The sequence below is a fragment of the Rana temporaria genome, chromosome 2 (genome assembly GCF_905171775.1).
Source record: "Rana temporaria chromosome 2, aRanTem1.1, whole genome shotgun sequence".
NCBI lineage: Eukaryota > Metazoa > Chordata > Amphibia > Anura > Ranidae > Rana > Rana temporaria.
In genome coordinates, this window is record NC_053490.1 from 73,207,417 (window position 1) to 73,233,474 (window position 26,058).

Here is a 26,058-nt window from a genome sequence, read left to right on the forward strand (position 1 = left end):
AGACGTCAACAGCGCGGCTCTCAGGTGCCAACTGGACGTCTTTGGACGTCATTTAAAGTGCATTACCCGCGCACGCCTCTGGGGGGCGCGCAGCGGGTAAACACTGTCCCGGTGCATTGCTGGGAAGCCGATGCGTGTACCTGGCGGCCGCGATGTCCGCCGGGTACACGCGATCGTCGGGAACCCAGCAGGGATAGAGCTCCATGTGCTGTCAGAGGAGAGGAGACCGATCTGTGTCCCTTGTACATAGAGACACAGCATCGGTCACCTCCCCCAGTCACCCCCTCCCCCCAAACAGTTAGAACACACCCAGGATACACATTTAACCCCTTCCTCACCCCCTAGTGTTAACCCCTTCACTGCCCGTCACATTTATACAGTAATTAGTGCATTTTTATAGCACTGATCGCTGTATAAATGTGAATGGTCCCAAATTTGTGTCAAAAGTGTCCGATACGTCCGTCGCAATATCGCAGTCCCAATAAAAATCGCAGATCGCCGCCATTACTAGTAAAAAAAAAAATAATAAAAAAAAATCATAATTATGTTCCCTATCTTGTAGGCGCTATAACTTTTGGGCAAACCTGTCGCTTAATACGATTTTTTTTTTTTTTTTTTTTTACAAAAATACGTCGAAAAATACGTATCGGCCTTAACTGAGAAAAATTTTTTTTTTTTAAAAAAAAAATTGGGATATTTATTATAGCAACAAGTAAAAAATATATATATTTTTTTTAAATTGTCGCTCTTTTTTTGTTTATAGCGCAAAAAATAAAAACCGCAGAGGTGATCAAATACCACCAAAACAAAGCTCTACTTGTGGGGAAAAAAGGACGTCAATTTTGTTTGGGGGCCACGTCGCACGACCGCGCAATTGTCAGTTAAAGCGACGCAGTGCCGGAAGCTGAAATTTCACCTGGGCAGGAGGGGGGTATATGTGCCCAGTAAGCAAGTGGTTAAAACAGAAAAATCAAGTTGGCTTGTGCAGGATCTTATTATTCCTATATGTTTCCTCATGTATCACAGCAACGCAGCGGAGGATTTTTTTTTGTATAGGGGATTCTGTGAAATAACAATGACCTGATTAAAATCTGGATTTTTTTTTGTCAGCTTCTGTGCCTGCAAGTATCTTGGCAGACCTGTCTGAGAGTGGCAGGCATGGAAAACACACCAGGCAGGCAGGCAGAGAGTGCTGGTAAATCAGGAGCAAGTGATCAGTGAGCAATGGGGGAGACACAGTGGAGGAAGCTTCAGTGGGAGGGAAGAGAAGTACTCAGAGAGTGGCAGAAGAAGATAATCGACTGGGAAAGCAGAGAGATCAAAACAGCATGAAGGGATACCCTAAGGGATTTCACCAAAGAAAGGCGTACACTTCACAGCGGAGAGAAATGCAGACTCCATATAAGTCAATGCAAGGCACAGGCAGCCCAGACAAGTGCTAATCTTCATCTCCTGTGCATTGCTTTTCAACTGCATCCAAAGCAGCAGCCTGGAGAATAGGTGAGATGGCACAGCTACAGGCAGGATGGGATACCCTGACCCTGGGCTCCAGACACTCCATCTGCCCCTTTACCCTTTACTAGGAACTGCCTTCTCCACACCTCTGCCACCCAGGACACAACAAGGTAGAAGATCTTTTTTGGCTTTGCACAATTGTTAACCCTGCTGAAGTTTTACCTTGGAAATCAAAGACATTGGATACTTTGTGAACTTCACTTGTGGATATCAAACTATTGAATTAAACCAAGTAAGTAATATTTGTATTAGTATGCCTTTCTACAATGGGTGTCCGGCTTAAATATCCCTTATCAATGACTGTTGCATCTTGTTTTTTTTTTGCTTTTGAAGTGTTTTTTTTGCAAAAGCATTTGTTTTTGTGTCAGATATTTTCATGCATGTTTGTTTATAAAAGGAAATGAATAGTATTATTATTTGTATGTGTTTATTTGGACTTGTTTTTGTACTGTTGTTTAATTGCATCTGTAGAGATAACGGGCTGTTTGAGTTCGATAAGGCAGGCTCTGTGGGCTGGGGAAGGCTGCCACCTACAGGAGAGATTGATGAGTACTATCATGGAATTACAAAGAAATGTGTCTCCTGATACTCCAAGACTGGAAGATTTATTTTACTAATGCTGATACTCCAAGACGGGAAGATTCATTTTACTAATGCTGATACTCCAAGACTGGAAGATTCATTTTACTAATGCTGATACTCCAAGACTGGAAGATTTATTTTACTAATGCTGATACCCCAAGACTGGAAGATTCATTTGACTAATGCTGATATTCCAAGACTGGAAGATTAATTTTACTAATGCTGATACTCCAAGACGGGAAGATTCGTTTTACTAATGCTGGCCACACACTATATGAAAAATCGGCCAAACACATTTTCGAAAAAACGAACATTCGGCCGTGAGAGCAAGCGATAGTGCCATCATGTAATCACGGATAAATCGTTCAGTGGACATACAGTACCTGTCGCCAGAGCACCCAACCCCCCCATGTTGAGGGCATGCAGCCTGGTACGGCTCAGGAGGGGAGGGGGGCGCTCACTCGTCCCCACTCCTTTCCTGATCGGCCGGGCGGCGTGCTTTGGATACGGGTTTGGTATGGATTGTAGGGGGACCCCCACGCCGTTTTTTTTGGCGTAGGGGGGTTCTCCTTACAACCCATACCAGACCTAAGGGCCTGGTATGCCCCTGAGGGGGGAACCCATGCCGGTTTTTTATTAAAAATTTGGTGTGGAGTTCCCCCTCATGATTCATACCAAACGCTGTGGCTAGAATTGGCGGGAATCCAAGTCGGATCCCCGTCACTTCTATGACGGCTTTTTCCCCATCTCGGCGCTGGCTCCCGCGACGGGGATCGTAGGTGGTCAATCTCGCCGAGAAAGGGAGCGAGATTGACACAATATCGCGTTCACCTACAGTAAATCAATCAATTTTTTGTTCGTTTTTTTTACATATACCTAGTGCAAACAGTTCGGACGGAAAACACGTTAACCTTTCAATTTATCGTTTGTTCAGCAGAAAATTTCCAAACTTGTCCTATAGCAGGAGATTTTGACCGGCTCTCTATGGAGCTGGTTCACACCGCTGCATCTCCGGTGCTAATTTGCAACATCTTTTGGTACTTTTCAGGTCCTTTTCAGCCCAAAATTCAGGCTAAAATCGAACCTGAAATGGTAAACGGACACGCACCAGACTTCAGCTGTGAGCCGCATGTGAAGATAGTGTGAACCCAGCCTGACTGACTGTAACAGTCACCTGTGGCATACTGGAAATCAATAAAGAGAACACTAGGCAGACACATTAATTATAATGTATTTCAGTCAACTTGTCACCTAAAGCAAAGTTCCCAACTGTCCCTGATTTCAAGGGACAGTCCCTCATTTAGAACAAAGTCCCTCTTTCCTCCTCATTTGTCCCTCCTTTTGGTCTGATCTATATAGTTGTATATAAAATGCACTATTTATCTATCAAAAGGTGTTTCCCAGTGCTAAACCTTTCATCCAATTTCTATATTGCTGCATTTCTAAATTTCAAAGCCAGTATAAAGAAATAGTCTTGGTAAGAAACAAAACAAAAGAAGCACTTGGGATTTTAAGCAAAAATTGTATTTTGTACAATTCTCCTTTAACCACTTAAGACCCGGACCTTTAGGCAGCTAAAGGACCCGGCCAGTTTTTGCGATTCGGCACTGCGTCTCTTTAACTTACAATTGCGCGGTCGTGCGACGTGGCTCCCAAACAAAATTGGCGTCTTTTTTCCCCCCACAAATAGAGCTTTCTTTTGGTGGTATTTGTTCACCTCTGCAGTTTTTATTTTTTGCGCTATAAACATAAATAGAGCGACAAGTTTGAAAAAAATGCAGTATTTTTTACTTTTTGCTATAATAAATATCCCTCAAAAATATATAAAAAAAACAAAAATTTCTTCAGTTTAGGCCGATACGTATTCTTCTACCTATTTTTGGTAAAAAAAAAATCGCAATAAGCGTTTATCGGTTGGTTTGCGCAAAATTGATAGAATTTACAAAATAGGGGATAGTTTTATTGCATTTTTATAAAAACATTTTTTTTTACTACTAATGGCGGCGATCAGCGATTTTTTCGTGACTGCGACATTATGGCGGACACTTTTGACACATTTTTGGGACCATTGTCATTTTCACAGCAAAAAATGCATTAAAAATGCATTGTTTACTGTGAAAATGACAATTGCAGTTTGGGAGTTAGCCACAAGGGGGCGCTGAAGGGGTTATGTGTGACCTCATTTCTGTTTCTAACTGTAGGGGGTGTGGCTGTAGGTGTGACATCATCGATTGTGTTTCCCTATAAAAGGGAACACATGATCGATCACGGCGCCACAGTGAAGAACGGGGAAGCTGTGTTTACACACAGCTCTCCCCGTTCTTCAGCTCCGGGGACTGATCGCGGGACTCCAGCGGCGACCGGGTCCGCGGGTCCCGCGGTCACGGAGCTTTGGACCGGGTCGCGGGGGCACCCGCGACCCACGGCTGGGCACTTAAAGAGGAAGTACCTATACGTGCTTGTGCCCAGCCGTGCCATTCTGCCGGCGTAAATGTGCAGGAGGCGGTCCTTAAGTGGTTAAGGAGGCCTGGCAGGGGTGTGTCCTATGTCTACATACTTTTGCTAATAATTGTCCCTCATTCCCATCTCAGAAAGTTGGGAGGTATGCCTAAAGCAGTATTAGGCTTGGTTCACACCTATGCATTTTTATGATGCTTTTTGCAGAAATGAACCACAGTTCATTTAACATGGTTTCCTATGGGACACATTCACACCTATGCTTTTTTTTTCAGCCGCTGTGTTTTTGGAAGGGGGACTTTTTTAAAAGCAAACAGTGCGTTTTTGCTGGGGGGTGGGGGTATTGGGGTCAGAGCTGTGTTAATGCATGGGCACCCCTGGGCACTGCCCAGGGGCCCCAGGTGCATGGGGGCCTCATGATAATCTCTCATTACTTCATACCTGCCAACTGTCCCGGATTTGCGGGACAGTCACGCTGTATGCTAAGCTGTCCCGGGATGGCAGAGTCCCAGAACCTGTATTGTGCCACCCTGATCTCAGTACTGTGCCCTTCTCACTCCCCTTGTACTCTGCCCTTCTGCACCCACATTTCTGTGCAGTTTTTGTTGATTAGTCTTTGATTTATGGCATGTTATCTTACTGTTTAAAATCAATTTTAAAGTACTAATAAATATATGTTTAATTCCATAAACTATTTATACTTTAATTCTTGGGAGTAGGTGCGGAAAGTTGCTTCCCTTTAAGGATGAAGTTCTGTTTTAAGCAGGTCATTGACCTGGAGCCAACATGCAGGTTGGGAGATTTTACTTTACATTGACAAAATACCAAAGCAAGGATGAGGCCAATGACCCCAGAGATGGCAAATTTCAGATCACCCAGGTTGCCTTTTTTTTTCTTTTCCAAGATGGTGCAAAGTCCCAAAAAAAGTCCTTTGCATATCACAAAATGTACATAGAGCCAAGTTCAACCACTTTTCCAAATCTTTCGATATGCCTTGAGCTACAGATATCATATAAATTACAATGAGCTATATGTTTATAACTATTTCTCATGTACTGCAATTTTATGTACCAGCCATAGGTGTGCGCAGCCTAATGCGCCTATGCACCCTTTAGCTCAAACACACATGCATGTCTATGTATCTACATATATATATGACCCTGGCACATTGATCCCCCTGCTGGCACAGTAAAAAAAATGAAGGGCATAAACGCTTCTCTTATAGCAGAGCCAATAAGAGGGAGATCTTTACAATGTTCCTGTTGCTACATAGAGCGATAACACTAATGCGCACAGGGTAATTAGGGTGTGCCTAGGCACACCTGGCACACCCTGTGCGCACGCCTATGTTATTGGCACATAATTAACTTTGTATCTTTGTATCTTTAAATAACTGTACAACTGACTGTTTTCTGTGCTGATTGTATAACCATTTTGCTGGCAGTAGTGCTTCTTGGATGAAGCTATCCCTCCCACTCGCTCATATCATTCTACAGCTTACCACACAAGTTACAAGTTATCTGATTGTACAATCTTCCTTAGATCTACCAATAACTATGTGGAACAAGGGCCTGTCTGATTAGATACAAATTTATTGGATAGATTAGCATACCCGCCCAACTTTCTAATACAGTATATATGATAAGAGAGACAACGTTGAGCACACAGTATGTAGGCAAAGGATAGCCCCTGCCACAGCCCGGGCAGGTACCGATATGCAAAAAATTATTGGTTGAACCACACAAGTGCTTTTTTTTACCTATATTTCCTTTATATTGGATTTTCTAAATAGCAAATGCAGTAATGTAGAGGCTGAAAAATATGTTAACTGCAGCATAACTTTTTTGGTTGTAAAATAGTACCTTTTCTATATCTAGGATTTTTGTGGTCTGGCTATGAGTAGACACCCTATATAACGCACCTCATCCCAAGAAATGTTGATTTAGGGAACAACAGGAAGGAGACGGGACTATCACGGTGTCATATTAAACACAATGGAAGACTCAAGCATCGTTTAGTAAAAAATATACAAAAGTTTTTATTAATTCATTATACAAAGATTAAAAAAAAATATGAACACTATCACTGATTTAAATAGCAGGTGAGTGATACTTTTTCTATAGAAATGTACACATCAGACCAAAAAGAGGAACAACTGAAACTATATAAGGGACAGAGGAACTTGGTCTAAAAAAGAGGAGACAGCCCTTCCAAATGAGGGACAGTTGGGATCTATGGACTAGATATGATCTTCTATAACATAGTTTTGGGGAATCTAAAGCTGATTGCACAAAGGTTGTATGCTTAGATTGTTTTTTTATAAATATGTACTTAAAGTGTTTGTTACCCTAAAAAAAGAACAAAGATCCTGTTTCCTTAAAGCATGTTATACAGTACAGTGCTTGTGCTGTGTAATTTGGCCCCTTCTATCACCTAAAAAACCTGGCTGATCCTGCCTGGCTATACCCTCCCCATGTTAACTGACCACGGTTTATCATGGCTGCTAAGCCCTGACACCATGGTCAGTTTACATGCCTCCGTCATCCACAGCCCTGCTCTGTGCTTCTCTGTCCCCCCCCCTCCCTCGCAGCCTGTCTGCTCTGTGTCAGTGCCCCTCCCCTCCTGCTGCTATTATAACTAAAATAAAATGCTCCCATCCCCTCTGCAAAATAACATGTGTCCTTGTGTCTGTGTTATGTAAGAAAGCTGCCGATCTGTACCTATATCAGAGCATCTCCCGGCGCTCTTTCTCCTCTCCTTCTCCTTGTCTGACATTAAGGGAGTGCCTGGCCCCGCCCTCTATAGCTGTCAGCCAGGCAGAGGAGAGAGCCGAAGAGTCATGTGAGCGCCTGGAGACGCTCTGATATACCGGTAGGTACAGACCGGTAGCTTTTTTATATAACACAGGCACAGGGACACATATCCTTATGTTACAGAGGGGATGGGAGGATTTTAATGTACTGAGGTAACAGCTACTTTAAGACTTGACTAAGTTCCTCCCATGCAATTTGGTGCATGGGGCAGTTGTAATGTGTATGGTGAGCCTTTAGAAAAAAAAGCCTAATTTCATAACAAAATGCACACATTTATTAATTCTTAGGGCTCATCATGTAACTTTGCCGACATACTGTGTGCTAAAAGGCATCCCTCTTTATCATATATACTGTATTAGAAAGTTGGGGAGTATGCTAATCTATCCAATCAATTTGTTAATAATTTAATAAATGCATGCATGTTGTGATGACATGTGACAGGGATTACAGACTTCAGAGAGTCAGTTGCTTTTTTTATCTCCAAAAAGGCATGTTCTGAGTATTCTATTTTGCATGCATTAAGTGCCGGTTCACACCAGCGCGCTCTGCGAGATCGCATGTGATTCGCACCGCACTGCAGTGCAAATCACATGCAATGTCCGTGTTATGCGATTTCAGCCATACAGATAGTATGGCTGATATCGCATTGCATTCGGACCAAACAAACACAGGAGCCTCTTTTGGTCCTCACCAGAATCGGATCACAGGGGTGTTCACATTCCTGCGATCTGATTCATTGTACAATTCTTCTTTAACCACTTAAGACCCGGACCTTTAGGCAGCTAAAGGACCCGGACAGTTTTTGCGATTCGGCACTGCGTCGCTTTAACTGACAATTGCGCGGTCGTGCGACGTGGCTCCCAAACAAAATTGGTGTCCTTTTTTTCCCACAAATAGAGCTTTCTTTTGGTGGTATTTGTTCACCTCTGCGGTTTTTATTTTGTGCGCTATAAACATAAATAGAGCGACAAGTTTGAAAAAAATGCAGTATTTTCTACTTTTTGCTATAATAAATATCCCCCAAAAATATATATATATAAAAAAAAAAATTCCTCAGTTTAGGCCGATATGTATTCTTCTACCTATTTTTGGTAAAAAAAATCGCAATAAGCGTTTATCGGTTGGTTTGCACAAAATAGGGCATAGTTTTATTGCATTTTTATAAAAACATTTTTTTTACTACTAATGGCGGTGATCAGCGATTTTTTCGTGACTGCGACATTATGGCGGACACTTTTGACACATTTTTGGGACCATTGTCATTTTCACAGCAAAAAATGCATTAAAAATGCATTGTTTACTGTGAAAATGACAATTGCAGTTTGGGAGTTAACCACAAGGGGGCGCTGAAGGGGTTATGTGTGACCTCATGTCTGTTTCTAACTGTAGGGGGGTGTGGCTGTAGGTGTGACATCATCGATTGTGTTTACCTATAAAAGGGAACACACGATCGATTACGGCGCTACAGTGAAGAACGGGGAAGCTGTGTTTACACACAGCTCTCCCCGTTCTTCAGCTCCGGGGACTGATCGCGGGACTCCAGCGGTGATCGGGTCTTCGGGTCTGCGGGTCCCGCGGTCACTGAGCTTAGGACCGGGTCGCGGGAACGCCCGCGACCCACGGCTGGGCAATTAAAAAGGACGTACCTGTACGTGCTTGTGCCCAGCCGTGCCATTCTGCCAACGTAAATGTGCAGGAGGCGATCCTTAAGTGGTTAAGGAGGTGTGGCAGGGGGTGTGTCCTATGCCTACATACTTTTGCTAATAATTGTCCCTCATGCCCATCTCAGAAAGTTGGGAGGTATGCCTAAAGCAGTATTAGGCTTGGTTCACACCTATGCTTTTTTATGATGCTTTTTGCAGAAATGAACCACAGTTCATTTAACATGGTTTCCTATGGGACACGTTCACACCTATGCTTTTTTTTTTCAGCCGCTGTGTTTTTGGAAGGGGGACTTTTTTAAAAGAAATCAGTGAGTTTTTGCTGGGGGGGCGGGGGTATTGGGGTCAGAGCTGTCTTAATGCATGGGCACCCCTGGGCACTGCCCAGGGGCCCCAGGTGCATGGGGGGCCTCATGATAATCTTGCATTACTTCATACCTGCCAACTGTCCCGGATTTGCTGGACAGTCACGCTTTATGCTAAGCTGTCCCGGGATGGCAGAGTCCCAGAACCTGTATTGTGCCACCCTGATCTCAGTACTGTGCCCTTCTCACTTCCCTTGTACTCTGCCCTTCTGCACCCACATTTCTGTGCAGTTTAAAATCAATTTTAAAGTACTAATAAATATATGTTTAATTCCATAAACTATTTATACTTTAATTCTTGGGAGTAGGTGCGGAAAGTTGCGGCAGACTGTTAGGGGCCCCAGTGTATTACTTTGCCCAGGGGCCCATAATGCTATTAAGATGGCCCTGATTGGGGTTAGAGGAGTTGTGCTAGGAGGTGGGTTTCCAGCAGGGGGTCAGATTTGCTGACACATAATGCTTATATATCTTGGGGGGCGCAGTGTGGCATGTTTGCCCTGGGCACTAGATTACCTTGTCCCAGGACTGCACACACAGGTCTCAGAGCCGGTGGAGGACAGATACAGTATCCACCTAGGTAAGTATGTTTATGAAAAAAAAACATACTTTTAAAGCCAAGCTTCCCTTTAAGGATGACGTTCTGTTTTAAGCAGGTCATTGACCTGGAACCAACATGCAGGTTGGGAAATTTTACTTTACATTGACAAAATACCAAAGCAAGGATGAGGCCAATGACCCCAGAGATGGCAAATTTCAGATCACCCAGGTTGCCTTTTTTTTTCTTTTCCAAGATGGCGCAAAGTCCCAAAAAAAGTCCTTTGCATATCACAAAATGTACATAGAGCCAAGTTCAACCACTTTTCCAAATATTTCAACATGCCTTGACCTTGTTGATTTAAGGAACAACGGGAAGGAGACGGGACTATCACGGTGCCATTTAGACTAAATATCAAACACAATGGAAGACTCAAGCATCGTTTAGTAAAAAATATACAAAAGTTTTTATTAATTCATTATACAAAGATTTAAAAAAAAATATGAACACTATCACTGAATCAAATAGCAGCAGGGTGATACTTTTTCTATAGAAATGCACACATCAGACCAAAAAGAGGAACAACTGAAACTAAATAAGGGACAGAGGAATTTTGTCTAAAAAAGAGGAGACAGCCCCTCCAAATGAGGGACAGTTGGGATCTATGGACTAGATATGATCTTCTATAACATAGTTTTGGGGAATCTAAAGCTGATTGCACAAAGGTTGTATGCTCAGATTGTTTTTTATATATATGAATGAATGAATGAATGAAAAACTTGTATAGCGCGGCACATGCGAACTAAATCGCCTCTGGGCGCTATATATGTACTTAAAGTGTTTGTTACCCTAAAAAAAACACAGATCCTGTTTCCTTAAAGCATGTTATACAGCACAGTGCTTGTGCTGTGTAATTCGGCCCCTTCTATCACCTAAAAAACCTGGCTGATCCTGCCTGGCTATACCCTTCCCATGTTAACTGATCACGGTTTATCATGGCTGCTAAGCCCTGACACCATGGTCAGTTTACATGCCTCCGTCATCCACAGCCCTGCTCTGTGCTTCTCTGTCCCCCCCCCCTCGCAGCCTGTCTGCTCTGTGTCAGTGCCCCTCCCCTCCTGCTGCTATTATAACTAAAATAAAATGCTCCCATCCCCTCTGTAAAATAACATGTGTCCTTGTGTCTGTGTTATGTAAGAAAGCTGCCGATCTGTACCTATATCAGAGCATCTCCCGGCGCTCTTTCTCCTCTCCTTCTCCTTGTCTGACATTAAGGGAGTGCCTGGCCCCGCCCTCTATAGCTGTCAGCCAGGCAGAGGAGAGAGCCGAAGAGTCATGTGAGCGCCTGGAGACGCTCTGATATACCGGTAGGTACAGACCGGTAGCTTTTTTATATAACACAGGCACAGGGACACATATCCTTATGTTACAGAGGGGATGGGAGGATTTTAATGTACTGAGGTAACAGCTACTTTAAGACTTGACTAAGTTCCTCCCATGCAATTTGGTGCATGGGGCAGTTGTAATGTGTATGGTGAGCCTTTAGAAAAAAAAGCCTAATTTCATAACAAAATGCACACATTTATTAATTCTTAGGGCTCATCATGTAACTTTGCCGACATACTGTGTGCTAAAAGGCATCCCTCTTTATCATATATACTGTATTAGAAAGTTGGGGAGTATGCTAATCTATCCAATCAATTTGTTAATAATTTTATAAATGCATGCACGTTGTGATGACATGTGACAGGGATTACAGACTTCAGAGAGTCAGTTGCTTTTTTTATCTCCAAAAAGGCATGTTCTGAGTATTCTATTTTGCATGCATTAAGTGTCGGTTCACACCAGCGCGCTCTGCGAGATCGCATGTGATTCGCACCGCACTGCAGTGCAAATCACATGCGATGTCCGTGTTATGCGATTTCAGCCATACAGATAGTATGGCTGATATCGCATTGCATTCGGACCAAACAAACACAGGATCCTCTTTTGGTCCTCACCAGAATCGGATCACAGGGGTGTTCACATTCCTGCGATCTGATTCATGTCCGAACTGTCAGTTTGCAGTGCGATATGCAGGCTGAAATGGGGGTGTCATTAACAATGTCTTGACACTCCCGGTAGTTCGCATATGGCCGTGTGGCGAGTCGGGTGCAATGCGGGAACCCGCCGCGGATTCGCAGGATTCCCACATTGCAAAAGTATGAAGGGAGCCAAGATGCGATATTTTGCATTATTTTTGTGGAAATATTTTAAACCTAATCCATCTCATTTATAAAATGAATGGAGTGTTTCTGTTTCCCTATGTTCTTTTATGCATCATTTCTTCTATCAAAGAGCAGCACTTTGTGTGTGGTCCTCCTGTTCTTTCGAACCACCGGTTGCGTCTTTTATTATCGTGCTGAGATGAGGGCGGAGCGCAGCAGCAGCAGTTCAGGTTGATGCTGCAGTCTCTGCTCAGTTCTTTTTTTTGTATGGGAACACAGCGAGTCTTCTCCTCTCATTGTATCCTGATTGGATGTATAGGGAAAACTCATGGTAAGCTTTGCTTTAAAATGTTCCAGTGTTTGCTACTCCAATGGAAAGGAATATGAACCATACTTGCATAGGCATTGTTACATCAGTGTGTAGTTTTACAGATGTTTGTAAATCTATACAAGGAAACTGTTTTATTATGCTAAAAGTTGGCAAAACTCCATGTTTATGAATTTGTCTTGTGCTCTTGTAGTGATCTGCGTCTCCCATGTGCACATTTTTCTGGCTGTATAATCATTGAGCAGCTTGCTTGTTTTTGTCGTTGCATTCTTCTGTACAGTATACCCTGTAATATCAATTATAAAAATTATGTTTTTTCTCGTTACTCTCGTTGGGAATCTTCAGGTTAGCATTTCCCCAGAAACAGCAGCGGCTGCTAAAGAGTATTATACATTAAAGAGTAAAATCCTCGGGATAGACAAGATATCCATTACATCCAGCGCATGCAGAAGGTCGAATGTTCATTGATTAGCACGCACTTTACTCATCCCTACAATTTCATAAGAATGTGTTGTTATAATTATACATTAAAGCGGATGTGCCATGGGAAAAAAATATTAAAAGCCAGCAGCTACAAATACTGCAGCTGCTGACTTTTAATATAAGGACACTTACCTGTCCTGGAGTCCAGCGCCGATCGCAGCAGAGGACGAGCGATCGCTCGTCTCTCTGCTGCTCCCCCCGCCATCCATGCTGAGGGAACCAGGAAGTGAAGCGCTGCGGCTTCACTGCCCGGTTCCCTACGGCGCATGCGCGAGTCGCGCCGCGCCCGCCGATTGGCTCATACGCTGTGTGCTGGGAGCCGAGTGTTCCCAGCACACAACGGGCGACAGACGGGAAGTCATAAAAACCCGTCTTTTGCCCGTAGCGTTTTTAGACAGGTATCTGCACCCCCCTCCCCCTGAAAGGTGTCAAATGTGACACCGGAGGGGGGGAGGGTTCCGATCAGCGGGACTCCACTTTAGGGTGGAGAACCGCTTTAAGATGTATGCAATATTTTTGTCAGGGAAAAAGAGGAAATGTGCACCTGCATATATGGGATCAATGCTGTGTAGTACAATTGTTCTTGTCTGAAAAACACTATGGGGGTTATTTACTAAAGGCAAATCCACTTTGTACTACAAGTGCAAACTACAAGTGCAAAGTGCACTTGAATTTGCACTGAAAGTGCACTTGGAAGTGCAGTCGCTGTAGATCTGAGGGGGGACATGCAAGGAAAATAAAAAACAGCATTTTAGCTTGCACATGATTGGATAATAAAATCAGCAGATTTTTTTAATACAAAGATTTAAAAAAAATATGAACACTATCACTGAATCAAATAGCAGCAGGGTGATACTTTTTCTATAGAAATGTACACATCAGACCAAAAAGAGGAACAACTGAAACTAAATAAGGGACAAAGGAATTTGGTCTAAAAAAGAGGAGACAGCCCCTCCAAATGAGGGACAGTTGGGATCTATGGACTAGATATGATCTTCTATAACATAGTTTTGGGGAATCTAAAGCTGATTGCACAAAGGTTGTATGCTCAGATTGTTTTTTATAAATATGTACTTAAAGTGTTTGTTACCCTAAAAAAAGAACAAAGATCATGTTTCCTTAAAGCATGTAAAACAGCACAGTGCTTGTGCTGTGTAATTCGGCCCCTTCTATCGCCTAAAAAACCTGGCTGATCCTGCCTGGCTATACCCTCCCCATGTTAACTGACCATGGTTTATCATGGCTGCTAAGCCCTGACACCATGGTCAGTTTACATGCCTCCATCATCCACAGCCTTGCTCTGTGCTTCTCTGTCCCCCCCCCCTCCCTCGCAGCCTGTCTGCTCTGTGTCAGTGCCCATCCCCTCCCCTCCAGAATCCATTTTAGTTACCCCCACCGTCATCACCATACTTTTACTATGCTTCTTTTATTGTGAACCACAATCTCCTTTTAGCTACCTGTAGCCTATACGTTAATACCTCTACAGAGACCTGTACACAATGAACATATAAGGCCCATACACACGATCTGACTTTTTGACAACGGATCTGTTTTATCGAACAATCCGACCGTGTGTACGCTCCGTAGGACAAACTTTTTGTGGTTTTCATCGGACAAATGTTCACTGTGCAAACAGACAAACTTTCCGGAAACAAATGTCCGAGGGAGGCTAATCCGATCGTGTGTACACAAGTCCATCAGACTAAAGTCCAAAGTACAAACACGCATGCTCAGAACTAATGCTAAAGATCAGACAACAATAGCAGAAGTTGCCCACAGGGTGGCGGTACAGAGCTGGAAAAAAACACATAATTTGGTGAAAGTTGTCTGAAAAAGTCCTGCCGCATGTATGCATATCAAGTTCACGGCCAACGGAAAAGAAAAAGAAAATCCACGGAAAAGATGGAAGTCCAATCGTGTGTATGAGGCTTTAGAGTTATCTGATGAACACCAGGGGCCAGATCCACGAAGCAGTTACGCTGGTGTATCTATTGATACGCCGCGTAACTGCTAGGTTGCTCCGGCGTATCTTTGTTTTGTATCCACAAAACAAGATTCGCCTGAAGCTGGGCTAGATCCGACTGGCGTACGTCTTAGTATGCCGTCGGATCTAAGGTGCATATTTACGCTGGCAGCTAGGTGGCGTTTCCGTCGATTTCCGCGTTGAGTATGCAAATTAGCTAGATACAGCGATCCACGAACGTACGTCCGGCCGGCGCATTTTTTAAGTCGTTTCCGTAAGGCTTTTTCCGGCGTATAGTTACCCCTGCTATATGAGGCGTATCCTATGTTAAGTATTGACGTCGTTCCCGCGTCGAATTTTGAAAATTTTACGTCGTTTGCATAAGTCGTTCGCGAATAGGGCTTTGCGTAGAATGACGTTCACGTCGTAAGCATTGGCTTGTTGCGGGTTAATTGCGAGCATGCGCACTGGGATACCCCCACGGACGGCGCATGAAAAAACGTCATTTACGTCGGGTCAAGACATTTTAGCATAAAACACGCCCCCATCTCATCCATTTGAATTGCACGCCCTTACGCCGACATAGTTACACTACGCCACCGTAACTTACGGCGCAAATTCTTTGAGAATACGGGAAATACGCTGTAAGTTACGGTGGCGTAGTGTATCTGAGATACACTACGCCGGCCGTAAAGAAGCGCCGCGCTTGGTGGATCTGGCCCCATGTATTTCCAAACATTATACTGTTTACCTTTGTTTTTTTATACCGTCCATTTTATCATTTCAATACAAATTCATGAACAAGAAAAAGGCAATGTGAACTAAACAAGGATCCCAGTATAGATCTCTAGGAACAACAGGTGCAAGGGAAATATAGGAGGCTTATTTGCAATCCTGCTTGATTTGTGTGCATACATTAAATGAATATTTGATAAAAGTGTACACAATCTTTACAATAATATATCTTCTTTTATATCTAAAAGGAATAAATAAGATAAAAGCCATGGGAAGCACTCATTTGGGGGTTTCTGGTACACTTTGACCAGTAAAAACTTCACTAATGGATACAGGATAAAGCTCTGACATGTTAACAACTTTACTTATTTGATTTATCAGATGAGAAGAGAGCAAAATATAGTGAATTGAGACCTCTTTTTTTCCCCTGAAATTTGGTAGGAGAAAATGGGTATCCCCTTTGGGCGTCTCCCTTGGTATGGGGATACTTGCCTTCATGCCTGGTGTACAAGGCTGGTTCATTCTAGGAGTGGGGGCACTTTTTTTTGTTTAACTTTAAACAAAGGTGACTATCATTACCAGGGCAGTCAAAGGAGGGGGGGGTGGCAGGCAGGCCATCTCCTGACCCCTGAATTCTGCGTTCAGTACTGCTCTGCATTACACATACTGACCTCTGAATTCTGTGTTCCATACTACAGACCTCTGCATTACATACTATTGACCCCTGTGCTCCTTATTACATCCTGTTGCAACACACACATTTTTCAGCGGCACGCTGAGCACAACACTTAATTTTTCTTCTCTCTGTGACCAAGACAAGGTGGGAAGGGGATTCCTCTCAGGTGAGCTGTAAGTGGCCCTATCATATGTCATAGTGGCTCTGGTTAACCATGTTAGGCCTCGTACACACGATAGGTTAACCAGAGGACAACGGTCTGATGGACCGTTTTCATCGGTCAAAACCGATCGTGTGTGTGGGCCCCATAGGTTATTTAACCATCGGTTAAAAAAAAGCCAACTTGCTTTAAATTTAACCGATGGATTCCTAACCGATAGGTCAAAACCGATCGTTAGTAGGCACAACCATCAGTTAAAAATTCACGCATGCTCAGAATCAAGTCGACGCATGCTTGGAAGCATTGAACTTCATTTTTTTCAGCACGTTTTACATCACCGCGTTCTGACATGATCGTTTTTTTAACTGATGGTGTGTAGGCGCGATGGACCATCAGTCAGCTTCATCGGTTAACCGATGACAACGGTCCTTGAGACTGTTCTCATCGGATGGATTGATCGTGTGTACGAGGTTTAACTACTTGCCGACCGCCCACCGTCGTTATACGTCATCACTTTAGAGATGAATATCTCGGTAACGGTAGCAGCTGCTGCCACAATCGAGATATTCTTCTGTGGGCGGCCGTGTTAACGATAATGGCGGTCTCCGCGGCGAATCCGCCGCGAGATCGCCGTTATCGGTGGCGGGAGAGGGCCCCCCCCCCCTCCCGCCGCTGTTCCGCGCCCTCCGCCGCTTACCGGAGCCGTCGGTAGCGGCGGAGGAGATCGCGACCATCCGGATGGTGAGCGGGGACGAGACTGAAGGAAAAATCTCCTTCGCCCGTCCCCATAGCTCCGCTGGGCGGAAGTGACGTCAAAACGTCAGTCCCGCCCAGCGTCTTAAAGAAACATTTTTTTTTTTGTCATTTGAAAAAATGACATTTCCAAATTTTTTTTTTTTTTTTTGCATTTAAGCCTAAATATGAGATCTGAGGTCTTTTTGACCCCAGATCTCATATTTAAGAGGACCTGTCATGCTTTTTTCTATTACAAGGGATGTTTACATTCCTTGTAATAGGAATAAAAGTGATAATTTTTTTTTTTTTTTTTTTTTCAGTGTTAAAAATTGTAAAATAAATAAAAATAAATGCGAAAAGCAAAAAAAAAATTTTTTAAAGCGCCCCGTCCCGACGAGCTCGCGCGTAGAAGCGAACGTATACGCGAGTAGCGCCGACATATGAAAACGGTATTCAAACCACACAAGTGAGGTATCGCCGCGATCGTTAGAGCGAGAGCATTAATTTTAGCCCTAGGCCTACTCTGTAACTCAAAAAATGCAACCTGTAGAATTTTTTAAACGTCGCCTATCAAGATTTTTAAGGGTAAAAGTTTGACGCCATGCCACGAGCGGGCGAAATTTTTAAGCGTGACATGTTGGGTATCATTTTACTCGGCGTAACATTATCTTTCACAATATATAAAAAAATTGGGCCAAATTTATTGTTGTCTTATTTTTTCATTTAAAAAAGTGAATTTTTTCAAAAAAAAGTGCGCTTGTAAGACCGCTGCGCAAATACGGTGTGACAAAAAGTATTGCAATGACTTCCATTTTATTCTCTAGGGTGTTAGAAAAAAAAAAATATATAATGTTTGGGGGTTTTAAGTAATTTTCTAGCAAAAAAAAATGGTTTTGTCTCGTAAACACCGACTCTGAAAAACAGGCCCGGGGCTAAAGTGGTTAAGGGCCAAATCCTCAAAAGAGATACGACGGAGTAACTGCTGTTACTCCGTCGTATCCCTGGTCCTAACTATGGAACTGATCCACAGAATCAGTTTCCCATAGTTAGGACGAAGATCCGACATGTGTAATTGAATTACACTGTCGGATCTTAGGATGCAGTACCGCATCCGCCGCTGGGGGCATTTTGCGTCGAAATGCTGCCTCGGGTATGCAAATTAGGACTTACGGAGATCCACGAAGCTTTTCAGCTTCGTTTTTTCTCCGTAAGTTTTATTTTGCAAACGCAAAATTAGGGCTGCTTTTACAAGGTGTAAACTGTTTACACCTTGTAAAAACAGACCTTTCTTGCTCGCGACACGATTTTTTTTAAATTTCAATTTTTTTTTTTGGCGCTGTATCTTTTTTTTTACCCGACGCAACTTTATTGTCCCGTCGCAATCCACAAAGCCCAACGTAACGTAATTTCGAGCTATGCACATCGGGAAAATGACGTCACGAGCATGCGCAGTACGGCCGGCGCGGGAGCGCGCCTCATTTAAATGGTAATCGCCCCCTGGAGAAGAGGAACGCCTTGCGCCAGCCGGATTTAAGTTACACCGCTCAAAATTTCTAGGTAAGTGCTTTGTGGATCGGGCACTTAGTTAGAGATTTTACGGCGGTGTAACTTAAATGAAAAAAGTTACGTTGCGCCAGGTTTTTGAGGATTAGGCCCTAAGTGTATAAACACAGTTTCAGCACCATATAGGAGACTGACTGTTCAGTGGCTGCTGCATTTGCCAGATGCATATTCATTATAATCATCTTATTGTAAATAGAATAGCATATCACCATCTCTAATTTTATGTTGAAATCAGTTTGCTAAAATCGCCCCGCTTATACCTATTAAGTAGCATTAGAAACTCAATGACATCATTTACTGCTCCTTAAGCTTTCTTGGTATTTTCTAATGAAAAAACAAAGCCACTAAACTAAATATAAGCACGTTGTATCCTGTTGGGGAAATGTAAAATGTAATACCTATTGTTTTGAACTGTTATGGTCTACCAGTTCTAGCTGTTTTGTTTGCCAAATTAGCCAATCCTAAAGAACGGTTATTTCTAAAGTGCATTGATACACATGATACTTAGGAAGCGTACACTGAAATATATATCCCAGGGTGCCAGCTGACAATTTTTCCCCAAACGCCATGACAGTTATGTTGTCTTCCTTGTTAAGTAGGATGTTGTGAAAAGCCTATAAAAGGTGACATGCTTAACCTGCCTGGCGGTCTTCCCGAGTCTGACACGGGGTTAGATTTTCCTGCTGCGAGCGGAAACCCCGTGTCAGACTCGGGCTTGCCTCGCTAGATCCACAGGCAAAGTTACTTACCTTGTCCCTGGATCCAGCGATGCCACCGCGCTGTGTGAGCGAGCAGGACCTCGCTCGATTCACACAGTGCCTCCGTGTGACGCCGATCTCCGTTCCCTGCGACGTTACGACGCACGGGGACGGAGAACGGCGCCAAATTCAAAAAAGTAAACAAACACCTTACATACAGTATACTGTAATCTTATAGATTACAGTACTGTATGTAAAAAAAACACACCCCCCCTGTCCCTAGTGGTCTGTCCAGTGTCATGCATGTCATTTTATATAATAAAAACGTTTCTTTCTCCCTGCAAACTGTAGATTGTCCATAGCAACCAAAAGTGTCCCTTTATGTCAAAAATAGTTTTAGATCAGCTAAAAAACAGCGATAATAAATTATAATCACTTGCAGAATTGTGCGATAGCGATTTGTGGGGAAATTCGTCATAAAAAAAAAAAAATAATGACAGCAACAATTCTGCAACTGAGCAAATTTCAGTGATTTTGATTTGATTACATTATTGAATAATTTTTATTATAATTATATTATTATTTGTTATAATTATTTATAATTATTTATTATATTATAATTTATAATTTTGTTTTTAAAAAAATGTCATACCCGGGATGCCTATTAGAAGCTTGTTTGGTCAGATTTAAGTGAGTTATTTCTAAAAATTACAGACCTACAATATAAAACGCCAAATTTCCTTGCAAATAATGGTACCGCTTTTAGCATGTTTTTTCTGACAGAATCATACCGCCAGGGAGGTTAAATGAACATCCTTAGTCGCTAGACAATTAGAGATCTTATTCCAAGTACTTCAGTGTATATTTTGTCTTTGTTGTATAGAAGTCTTATTAATCATACAAACGTAGGAACAAAGTGAAATGCTGCATACAGACGATCGGACATTCCGACAACAAAACCGTGGATAAATTTCCGACGGATGTTGGCTCAAACTTGTCTTGCATACACACAATCGCACAATTGTTGTCGTAAATTCCCGAACGTCAAGAACGTGGTGATGTACAACACTACTAAGAGCCGAGAAAAATGATTCCGAGCATGCGTCAAATTGATTCTAAGCATGCGTCAAATTTTTGTGCGTTGAATTGTGTACACACGGTCAGAATTTCCGACAACTTGTGTTGAAAAATTTGAGAACCAGCTCTCAAATTTTTGTTGTCGGAAATTCCGACAGCAAATGTCCGATGGATCATGCACATTTATTTTTTCCAATCCCATATGTCTCTGTGACGGAGTCACTTTTGGGTGCAGGGTGATCAAGAAAATAATGAACACTGAGAATATGATTGGATTACTTCAAATGGGACAGTAATATTCATTAACAATATCTCTCAAAAAATATGAATATTTTATCCCCTGTACACTGTGAGGTCTATGACCAGGAAGTATAACTCCTAATATGGGTGTGACAGACCTAGCCAGGACAGAGACTTTTGGAGAGGACTGAATGCTAGCCCCTTTCCTTCTGATTATGGGCCATGGATTTTAAGGGAACACTACTCTTTGCGAGGTGTATGCCTGGGGACCTTGAAGTAATGTTACTTTGGATTCAATTCCATGTCCCCCAAAACACACAGACTCTGGGTACCCTGTATATGCCATATTATAGTGATGGCTTCATAATGTTGGGACTCATAGAATATACTGATGTCATCAACTCCAGCCACCTGGATTCTGCTAGAATGTGTTTATTGTAAATAAGTCTATTGTGGGTCTTCCATCCATTGTTTGTGTTAATTAACTCTGCTATTGTGTGAAGGAGTTCTGTGTTGATTTGTGATAATGTTGATTGTGTCTTCTGAGCTACAAGACAGCAAGTCTGGCCTAAAATTCATGTCTCTGAGTCATCTAGGCTGTCTAAAGGATTAGTAATTAGCTCATGTTGATTAGGTTTTGGGTTCACTTTGTATTGTCATCCTTATGTATATATTGTGTGAGATCTCAAAATAAGTAGTCTGATTCCTGCTTGACCCTCAATACAGAGCCTTGTCTCGTACTTGGGGGAGAATTATTCGTATTGGTTTCTTGTTCGGCTGATTGGAGTGCTTGGGAATGGAATGTCCTACACGGCTTTAACCCCTTTCATACTCGGGGTGTAATTGCAGTCTCTTTTTAATTACTACTAATGTTGCAATCTCCAGCCACTCTCTGTTTTATAACATTTGCAGATTGCTATAAAAAACAAAACAAAAAAACATGTCCTTTACTGTGCTGAACACATTTGCCACGTATTCATGGAGATATTTGGCACTACAATTCTCAATTACATTTGCTATTTGCACTTGTTTATGTTACGACTAATGTAAATCTGCTATGTAAATTCTGACATACAGTTGGTCAATGCTTACAAATCTAGGCTTGCATATAATTATTTATTTTCAATAAATATGCCTCATTGGATTGATTTACTAAAATAATTCACATTTCAAAATGTGTTCACTTTGAGTATTTAATTATAATACCAGAAAAAAAATCTTGTTTATTTTTATCTTCCTATGCACATAATTGAGTGTTGAGAGTGGACACAGCTTCACCTTATTCACTAACATTACATTCATTTAGCTAGGCGAACATCCTCAACACTGTTAGTAAATCAACCCTATTGCATTTGTGAATCTTGAATGCTTGACTTACTCTTTATCTCTGTGGACACATAAGAAATAATTAGTGCACAATATTCACAATGAGTGTTCAGCGGTATAAAAGTGAGATTACTTACATTCCAGATGGTGGTTGTAGGGCCAGAAAGCTATACTTATTCGCTAAACCCGTATGATGTGTGCAAAGCACTAATATAAGTATAATTTTAACCAATTTTTCAGACTCAGGGCCAGATTCTCAAAGGGCTTACGACGGCGCAACACCATTTGCACCGTCGTAAGTCCTAATCTGGGCCGTCGTATCTATGCGACTGATTCTTAGAATCAGTTACGCATAGAAATCCCTTAGATCTGACAGGCGTAAGGCTCTTACGCTGTCAGATCTTAAATGCATTTTTTTTTCCCGCCGCTAGGTGTCGCCTCGTCGTTTTCCCCGTCGTCTATGCAAATTAGCTATTTACGTGAGATTCCCGAACGTACGCGCGGACGACGCATCGAATTTACGACGTTTACGTAAGCATAAACTTGCCCCTGCTATATGAGGGGTAAGTTTACGTAGGTCCGTCGTATGCCATGTTAAGTATGGTGTCGGGTCAGCGTCGTCTTTTTCCGGCGTTTACGTCGTTTTCCTAAGTCGTCCGCGAATACGACTTTACGTCAATGACGGTCACGTCAACGTCATTGACGTTTTCCGTTTTGAGCTGGGCTAGCTGGGCTAGTGTAAATGGCTTAAACTACGCCAACGCCGATTCTATGAGAATCTGGCCCTCAGTGTTTACAAGTTAAAATATTTTTTTTGCTCGAAAATTACTTAGAACCCCCAAACATTATATATTTTTTTCTAACATCCTAGAGAATAAAATGGTGGTCGTAGCAATTTTTCGGTCACACCGTATTTGCGCAGCGCACTTCTTTTGGTAAAAATACACTTTTTCGAATTAAAAAAGTAAGACAACAGTAAAGTTATCCCAAGTTTTTTTTATATTGTGAAAAATAATGTTATGCCAATTAAATTGATACCCAATATGTCACGCTTCAAAATTGCAGCCGCTCGTGGAATGGAGACAAACTTTTACCCTTAAAAATCTCCATAGACGACGGTTAAAAAATTCTACAGGTTACTAGTTTTGAGTTACAGAGGAATTATTTCTCTCGCTCTACCGATAGCGGCAATATACCTCACATGTGTGGTTTCAACACCGTTTTCATATGCGCGTGCTACTCACGTATGCGTTTGCTTCTGCACATGAGCTCGTTGAGACGGGGAGCTTTACATTTTTTCTTATTTATTTTACTTTTTTATGACACTGTCCTTTTAAAAAAATATTTTTGTGTCACTTTTATTCCTATTATAAGGAATGTAAACATCATTTGTAATAGAAAAAAACATGACAGGACCTCTTAAATATGAGATCCGGGGGTCAAAAAGACCTCAGATCTCATATTTACACTAAAATGCAATAATAAAATAAAAATTAAAAATGTCATTTGAAAAAAAATAAAAAAATCTCCTTTAACCTCCCTGGCGGTATGATTCTTTCAGAAAAAACATGCTGAAAGCGGTACCATTATTTGCAAGGAAATTTGGCATTTTATATTGTAGGTCTGTAATTTTTAGAAATAACTCACTTAAATCTGACCAAACAAGATTCTAATAGGCATCCCGGGTATGACATTTTTTTAAAAACAAAATTATAAATTATAATATAATAAATAATTATAAATAATTATAACAAATAATAATATAATTATAATAAAAATTATTCAATAATGTAATCAAATTAAAATCACTGAAATTTGCTCAGTTGCAGAATTGTTGCTGTCATTATTTTTTTTTTTTTATGACGAATTTCCCCACAAATCGCTATCACACAATTCTGCAAGTGATTATAATTTATTATCGCTGTTTTTTAGCTGATCTAAAACTATTTTTGACATAAAGGGACACTTTTGGTTGCTATGGACAATCTACAGTTTGCAGGGAGAAAGAAACGTTTTTATTATATAAAATGACATGCATGACACAGGACAGACCACTAGGGACAGGGAGGGGGTGTGTTTTTTTTACATACAGTACTGTAATCTATAAGATTACAGTATACTGTATGTAAGGTGTTTGTTTACGTTTTTGAATTTGGCGCCGTTCTCCGTCCCCGTGCGTCGTAACGTCGCAGGGAACGGAGATCGGTGTCACACGGAGGCACTATGTGAATCGAGCGAGGTCCCGCTCACTCACACAGCGCGGTGGCATCGCTGGATCCAGGGACAAGGTAAGTAAAAAGTGCCTGTGGATCTAGCGAGGCAAGCCGAGACTGACTCGGGGTTACCGATCGTAGCAGGAAAATCTAACCCCGAGTCAGTCTCGGGAACACCGCCAGGCAGGTTAAGAGCATTAAGTGGAAGTGACGTTTTAACGCAGTGTCATGTCTGTGACACTCTTTTCCATGCATGCATCTAACAGGAAAAATTTATCGAATGCTAGGTCAACTTTGACGGCTCTATTAGGCCTTTTTCACAAAGGGGGTACTAAAGTGTACACCCATGGAGGGTTGTGTTTATCTCCACATAGAGTCTCTGTAGGCAGTCCCATTGATGTCAGTTGGGATACAGCGGCTCCAAATATAATGTCTGCATGGGTGCGTGGGGTAGCTTTGGATAGATTGGGAAGGGTTAGATAATCTTTCAGGTTTTTAACACTGTGCCCATCAAGGAGATGTTGAGTGAGATTCCAAATGTTGTCTTTATCCCCATAGAGGTTTCTCCTCTAGTCCTTTCTCACACCTATCACCTGGAGTTGGAGGACAGGCCCAAAAGATAACACATACAGCAACAAAAATTATAATTTTAAACTTGTCGATGAAGTTAAAGTTGAAGTACAATGTATTGTCAAAGCTATTTTTGACTTTACTTCTCCTGGGGGCCACAGGAGTGCAGTTTATTTGCAATTGTGTGTTCTGTTTTCAGCCGACAACGGGCTTTGACGTCACAGAGCTGATCCAGGCTCTGAAAGGATCCCAACCATATGGCAGCTGAGTCGGCCTCTCAGCGAGCTGCTAAGAGCTGGAGCCAGCCACTCCTGCCCCCTCCACAGATTAGCCCTCCAGTGAGTGCTCGAGCGGCAGAGCAGAGAGTCGGTGACTGACAGTCACAGGCTCTCTTCTCACTGAAGGCTAAGAACAAATAGGTAGATTCAGTAAGAGTTAGGCCGGTTTATCAGTAGATAAGCCGACCTAACTCAGAATCTACGCCGACTTATGTTTAAGCGTATGCTCAAACAGAGATACGCTTAAACATATCTAAGATACGATGGCTTGCGCCGTCCTATCTTAGATTGCAATATTTCAGATGGCCGCTAGGTGGCGCTTCCATTGCGGTCGGCGTAGAATATGTAAATGAGTAGATACGCCGATTCACGAACGTACGCCCGGCCGACGCAGTACTTTTACGCCGTTTACGTAAGAGATAGGCCGCGTAAAGTTAGAGCTAGGCCCTAGTTGGAATAGTAATGTCAAGTATGGCCGCCGTTCCCGCTTTGAAATTCGATTTTTTTACGTCGTTTGCGTAAGTCGTCCGTGAATCGGGATTTACGATATTTACATCCACGTCGAAATCAATAGGCCCGTGCGGCGTACTTAGCCGCAATGCACACTGGGAAATGTAGGGGCCCGGCGCATGCGCAGTTCGCAAAAAACATAAAAAACATAAGGTCAAGCCCCGTTAACATACAGCACACCCCCCTCAAACACATTTGAATTAGGCGACCTTACACCCGCCGATTTAGGCTACACTGCCGTAACTTAGCAGGTAAGTACATTGTGAATCATGTACTTGCCTCGCTAACTTACGGCGGCGTAGCTTAAATTCCTTAAGCTACGCCGCCGCAAAGTTGAGCAAATGTACCTGAATCTAGCTATGAGTGTT

General features: G+C 42.3%; 1 protein-coding gene across 2 annotated transcripts in view; it reads left to right on the forward strand.

Moving 5' to 3' along the window:
- The first annotated feature begins 1,163 nt into the window (after positions 1-1,163).
- The window catches only part of TRPC4 (transient receptor potential cation channel subfamily C member 4), a 231,465-nt gene continuing 206,570 nt past the window's right edge, over positions 1,164-26,058 (forward strand). For both annotated transcript variants that reach the window (XR_005747344.1, XM_040340375.1), the window contains exon 1: positions 1,164-1,747. The gene's annotated coding sequence lies outside the window, so the exon portion shown is untranslated. The remainder of the gene's footprint in view (positions 1,748-26,058) is intronic.